A 5,663-nucleotide genomic window follows, 5' to 3' on the forward strand; every position below is an offset into this window, starting at 1 on the left:
GGGTTGCGATCCGTTGCCGGACACGGAAAAAAGACAAAAAAAAAAAATCAATGTTTGGGGTTGGGGGTGCCAAGGGCTTCAGCCACACCCAGTGACGGCCACATCCAACCAAGCAATGACCATCAAGCTACCGCCAAAAGTACCCCGGGCTCACAAGCTGGGATTTGGGTGGTCGAGGGCCTCAGCCACATCACACCAATGTCCACATTCAGCCCAGTGACAACCAAACCACCGCCGGAAACACCCTGGGCTCCTCGGCCTAAATGAGGGGATTGCCGCAGGCCTCAACCATGCTCCCCCTCCCTTCTCCCATCCCTTCCCAGCCTATCCCCCTCCTCTTTCCCTTCTCCCCCTCCCCCCAACTACTCTGCAGTTACATCCTAGAATGTAAAAAAAATTGTAATAATAAATAAATACTTTTTAAAAAATAAATTTAGAGCAAGAAAAAATAATCAATTTGTTTACAACTAATGGCGTGTGCACTGCTAAACAAATGTAACGTAGTATTCCATAGGCAGCCTGGTGCCAGAGAGTGAGCAAGGGACTGGTAATCGAGAAGATGTAGGGAGATCTGGCCATGGCTCTGTCACTTCTTAGCTTTTCCTCTCTGAACCTGAAATACCTCATCCTTAAAAGGGAATCAGAAGGCAACTTCTGAGCATTTGCTGAGTTAGGCTCTGTGCTGGCACAGGGTATACAGACATGATCAAGACAAATGCCTTCTCTCAAGGTTCTCTACTTTTTTGGAGAAGAGAAGAAAAAGGGTTTGAGTACAATGATGGAGACAAGCACCAGATGCCATGAAAATTCAGGGAAAGGTGGGCACCTAACTCCATTTGGTCTTAGGTAGTCATTTAGGACTTCCCTGTGAAGTCAACAGATAAGCTAACACCTGAAAAATGAAGAGGGGGTGGTTTAGGAACCAATTGGGGGATGGAAGAAGGAGAGGGCATTTCAGGCAAAAGAAATCACATGGCAAAGGCAAAGAGGAATGAAATAACATGGAGCATTCAGGAAGCAAGTAGTTCAATGCAGCTGAGGTTAAGGGAGCAAGTAAGCAAAGGCCTTGGGTTTCATACCATTCTTCCCTGAAGATAACAGGGAGCCACCGAATACTTTGAGCATGTAATTTCATAATTGCTAAAAGTATAGAATTAAAGTCATATGAAGGTTGGGGTCCCCCCAAGACTCACCATCTGTATTAGCTATTTCTGTTATGATTATGATTTATAACAAACAATCCCAAAATTTCAGTTACTTACAGCAACAAACATACAAGTATATCACCTTAGCTCACTGGTCTGCCGGCCAGCTGCACTTGGCTTCAAGATGTGGTTTGGGTTCATGTCTGTTCTGTGTGTCTTCATTCTCAGACCCAAGATGAAGCAGCAGTCACTCCCTGAAACACAATCTTTTCATCTTAGAAGGATAAAGTTCAAGAGTGCTGGTGGAATTCCAAGATAGAATTCTTCCTGGATCCTCAGCTTGGAATTAGCACAATGTCACTTGCACCCATATTCTACAGATGAAAGCCTGGCAAAGCCAATGTCAACAGAGTAGGATGTATATTTCATCCACAGTAGAAGGCCCTGAGAAGTCATGTGGCAAAGAACCTAATATATACTTCTATTATAGGGAGAGAATGAAGAGTTGGGAATCATAACAGCTACATTCTTATTAGGGTTCCCAACTTTACATTTTCTATAACTAGTTTTGTTCAAACCAGTTTCTGATGTTGCTTCTTGGAAAAGTCTGTACACCAACACTAGGAAGAAATCAATGAGTCTCATATGGGTTAATCAGGAGGTTAATTTATTATTCAACTCAATAACCACCCACCTCTTGCCATTTCAAAGACTAGCTCCAAAAATCGGCTATACTCAATACTCCAAGTTACACTTTTTTCATTCTCATCTGGCCCTCTCCATGAGACCCACATTCTATTGCTTTCTGCCCTTAGCCACCCATCCCTATGTCACTGTCTGTTATTGAGGCCAAAACATTTCTTCTTTTCCTATTTCTTTTGTTTTCCAATCAGCAAAAGAATGTTAGACTTTGTATATAGAGATGAAGTTGCTTGGAGTTTGTGGGACAGGCATGCACTCGTGCATAGGATCGGCAGGGGTCATCGCAAAGATCATAAGTGAAATAGTGATACATAAATTAAGTCACAGATTTGAATAAGACCTTGAGGGAAGTCTGAAAATCAACCTTTTTAAAACACCACTCCCCGATGATAACAATAGTAACAAAACTCATACTCTCCTTTAATACTTAACATTTAATAGGGTCACTTTTCATGATTAAGTTTTGCAGTGATGAATATACTAATTACCCTGATTTGATCATCACACATGTATTGAGATATAACTCTGTACCCCACAAATATGTATAATTAACATGTTAATAAAAAATTGTAATATAAAAAAATAGTAAAAATAAGGTCACTATTGATGAGCCTATTCTATTGCTTTGTTTTCACAGTATAGACACAAAGGCCAAAGGCAAACAAAACCAGGGCCTTCAGAGCCCCAAGGAGAGTTTTAGAGAAGGGAATGGTTAGGTCAAATATCAGAGGTCAAACCAGAATATACCTAAAAAGAATCAGCTGAATTTGGCCAGAGCCACTGCCTCTGGTTGCACTGGTTGCACCTTGCCATGGGGCACTTGGCTGAGAGCACAAGTGGGACTAAAATTCATCTCATGCTCTGCCAGCCTAGAAGAGGCCCTGGTGTGGAGCTGCATCATCTGGAGAAAGGTGTGCCTTTTATAAAGCACACAAATATGCAATCTGTTTGCCAAGCTACAACCCAAGGGGGCTGCCTCTGCAGTCACACAGCAGGGTCAACTTTTCTAAATTGCACAGAGCACCATACAGACTACTGACCCTGAAGTTAGCAACTGGGAGATCAATGGAGAGGATAAAATTTAAAATTTACATGAAATCCCCTTGTAAACTGTATAACACTATTAAGTGTGAACTGGGGCAGGCAGAGGTGACTCAGAAGCTTAGCAGGTGACAGGAGAAATTGCACCGACCACAAACATTTTCTACCTAAACCATAGCATGTAGAATCCACATGAGATGTTCAGACATCTGACAGACTCTTCTGTAGGAAACCATCTGAGGGCAGACTGGCCAGAAAGCACTGATGGGAGTAAACATGATGATTTCTAAAAGTCCATTCTAGTTACACACCAGATCCAGCCATGATCTGGTAGAAGAGCACAGACAGTACATCCTGGGCAAGCGTGGCCTGACCTAACTGACAAAACCCTTAGATCTTGCTGTAGCTTGACTTGGAGAAAACATCTGTCTCTGGGGTTTCTCAGAGACCACATAGTGCAAAACCAAGGGGAGGTTTCTGTAGAGCTCTGTAGCACTGTGACTTGGTGGGATACGCACAGTGCTACAAAACCCATAGAGACCTGTGCAAAAACTGCAGGGGAAAAAGTGGCATCTCCCGGGGAAATCATCAGCCTGGGCCCCATGCCCCAGGGGATGAGCACAGCAGGTAGCTCCCCCCTTGTTCTGTACCCTGGAAGGGATGCCAGAAAGTTGACTGGACCAGGGGAGATGACCCCAGCTGCTGGCCCTACTCACTGCTGTTCTCCCTTGGTAACCTGGCATTTCAACATTTTCTTACACCACATTTGGGGAACACAAAGAGATGTTTTTTAAAAAACTATCTTTGTCTTGCTTTCATGTCGATTCTACTGCAAAGAGAATTATGTGAGCCATCTCACAGGGAATTTCTGAATCCAAGTCCCTAGAGAAAGGTGCCCGCGTGCTTGGCTTTGCAGTTCAGGAAGATGGATTTGAAGACAGATTGTTTTGCTTTCAGGCAATCACAAGCCACGGTTGCTCCCTCGAAGCTGACTGTGCTGTAAATCACCCGGATTTGACCAGTGCTTCTTACTCCCTCTGCCTGTGATGCCACACTTCATCTGCCTTTAAAGCAGCACTGGTGACTATACAGGCCTTGATTCTGGAGTATTCATAGATCCAGGACCCATCACCTTAATGATGCCACCTTTCCCAGACTGGGAGTTAGGTGTGGTCTAGGAAGCAAGAACGATCTCAAACAATAGAAATCAACAGTTTGAGAACGTCATAAAGTATACTGTGCTGGAAATGGTCACCCTACAAATATGCACTCCTACCTGCTCCTCAAACAGCAGCCTCCCAGAAGCAAATCTATCTCTACCGGCAGTCGATTGAGTCATCATGGACCACCTGGATGAGCAACAAGTGCCATCTTTAGAGAAGCTAAGCCCTAAAGACCTTCTAATCCTAAAGCTGATAGGAAGAAGGAAGGTGGGAGCACTGCTGGGGTTTTGGTAATGCCCTAGAGTATGGTGACACAAATCAACTCATCTTCGGAAAAGGAACCCGTGTGACTGTGGAACCAAGTAAGTGACTCATTTCTCTGAAATTTGCGACTAATGCATCCTCCATGTCAGAAGGCAGAAATATCGGGAAATGGGAAATGTGTAGTAATAGCACCAATCTAGTCTTTAGGAGGACTCCTGAGAAGAGGTGAACTATGGTTAATTCCCTAAATAGGAGCTGGGAGGCAGGTGTCTGTAAGAAAAAAAATTAACAATGGGGGACGTGAAAGAACCCATACAGCTCAGGGGAAACACAAAATTCAGCCCAACCCATGAGATTTGACTGCAGAAAGCACAGTCATTGGCCCAACTCCCTAAGCAGAGTCAGAACTGACCCAGAATGATGTAGACTGAGTCCAGGTGATCCTATCAAGGTGGGTCCAGAGATAAACAATCCTGACCTTCCTTAGACTCAACACATATTCTTGAGTGAGCTGAGAACTGAATCAGTCTCCCGCGCATGGAGCGTGAGACCTGGGCATGTGGTCACTGCTGTTGCTACTTTTCCCTGTAGGAGAAAGGAATGTGTTCCAAACTTTTGTTTCTAATTGTTTGACCTGTAAATGGAAACTAAGCTACTAGAGAGAAATGCAGAACATTGTGCTTCCCACTTAAACCAGGTTCCAAAGAGAACAAACTGAATGCTTAATGTTTTTAACTAAGAAATGCTTTGAAGTCTATAGGACACAGGCAGGAGTAGTTCCCTGAGGACCCGTGATGCTCACCTTCCTCACAGAGGATATGGTATCACTCACTCATTAACTGCTGTACGGGAACCAATGCTCAAGACGTTGAAGGATCATGTTCAACACAGATGGCATGTTTTGGTGTCATTTGAGTGGTATTTGAATTCTACTGCGTCTTTCTAAAACATAAAATGTGGTCTTCAATTCTCAGCAGCTTCCAGTTAGATAGATAGTGCATATTAAACTTAAGCCAGAGACTGTAACAACCACTACAAAGACCCATTTCAAAGGTCCTAGGGAAGCCTGGCAATAGGGGTCAGTGATTCCAAATATGCTGAACTAGCTACGAGAAAAGAAACAGCATGCCTGGCCCCAATGCATTGTCATTCAGCTTGTGTTTTCCAAGGGAAGAGAAGGCTCTGAGGAGGTAGGATGGAAGAGTGTGCTTGGGTGGGCTCTTCTCAGAGAATAGTTGGGGACAGGACAGTTCTGAGTGTATGAAGAGAAGGAGTCATAGGATTGAGGCAGAGGACCTGGAAAGGGTGAGTAGGAATGAGCATTCCCAGGCCTCACAAACTGCGAGGG

This window comes from Galeopterus variegatus, unplaced genomic scaffold (assembly GCF_000696425.1).
Source record: "Galeopterus variegatus unplaced genomic scaffold, G_variegatus-3.0.2 Scaffold6995, whole genome shotgun sequence".
Taxonomy (NCBI): domain Eukaryota; kingdom Metazoa; phylum Chordata; class Mammalia; order Dermoptera; family Cynocephalidae; genus Galeopterus; species Galeopterus variegatus.